Source organism: Calidris pugnax, unplaced genomic scaffold (genome assembly GCF_001431845.1).
Source record: "Calidris pugnax isolate Ruff unplaced genomic scaffold, ASM143184v1 scaffold8, whole genome shotgun sequence".
In the NCBI taxonomy this organism is placed as follows: Eukaryota; Metazoa; Chordata; class Aves; order Charadriiformes; family Scolopacidae; genus Calidris; species Calidris pugnax.
This window is the reverse complement of record NW_015090830.1, coordinates 20,262,596-20,263,736: the sequence shown is the minus strand read 5'-3', so window position 1 is coordinate 20,263,736 and position 1,141 is coordinate 20,262,596.

Below are 1,141 nucleotides of genomic sequence, written 5' to 3'. Positions count from 1 at the left end.
CCCTTCCCCATCCGCCTTGGTTTGTACCAAACTCTTGAAATCTCGCCTTTCCAATGGAAAACGATGCAATTAAAATAACAAATAATAATAATAATAAAATAACAATAGGTTTGTTTTCAAAAACAAACAAACACCTTGCTTACGTACAGAAATGTTTCTTGTGGAAAACTCTCTCAGCAAGTCTGAAGAAAAATTCTCAGAGCTGTCCCGGTAGGACCTGGTTCTGTGTGGCAGATATGGTAGAAAGACCAAAAAATGAACTTTGAAAGGAACGTAACTCTATGAAATGGCCTAGAGCGTAGGCAGGTTAGTGAGTAATTGCTACATTTGTTTATGCTCTTTCAGACCCCCCCCCAACCCACAACATTATTAGGTAAAAACTGCAGGAATACCACACAAATGATAAACTCAAGATGTGCAAATTGCAAGATTCTTTAAAGTCCATCTTTTTCAAAAACACTGGACAATGATTTTTTTTTTTCCTCTTTCCTTTTTCCTTTCTCTTATTTTTTTTAATTATCTGTCAGCTCGCATATGCCTTTAACTCTTTCTCAAGCATTAAAGTTTAAAAAGTGCCTCCTATTAAGTAGTCCTTTGTGGACAATGACTGTCACATACTAGTTCAATAATTCACATTCATCCCTTTGAAACCACATTAAAACTTTCAGCATCTTGCCTGTGAGAAAACTTTACATAGTTGCATGTAGTTACAGTATTGAAGAGATTTGTTTGTTTGTTTGCTGCTGTTGCTTTTCCGAGCAGATTAAAGTGAGATACAGTACGTACTGAGTGTTAGACCAGGATGCTCAGCAATAAAGTGTGAACAGCATTTTAAGTGCTTAAAGACATTCTAGGTTCATCTTCAACAGCGGATTCCTGTGTCACACCGAAATTTGAAAAAAAAAACAAAAAAGTGGCACCAGTTGTCCATAATCATGAACTAAAAACAGTACTAGAGTTAAAGACAAAGATTTGCAACCGAACTGCAAACCATGGATGCCTGTGATCTCAAAGGGGCAGTATGCGGCTACCTCGTGGAAGCAAATGTCGATGGCGTGACCCGGTCGGTTTGTCTAACACTGCACAGAAACCAGGGGTGAGCCCACGCCAGGGGCACCCGTGGAGCCCGAGGCCTCCTGGC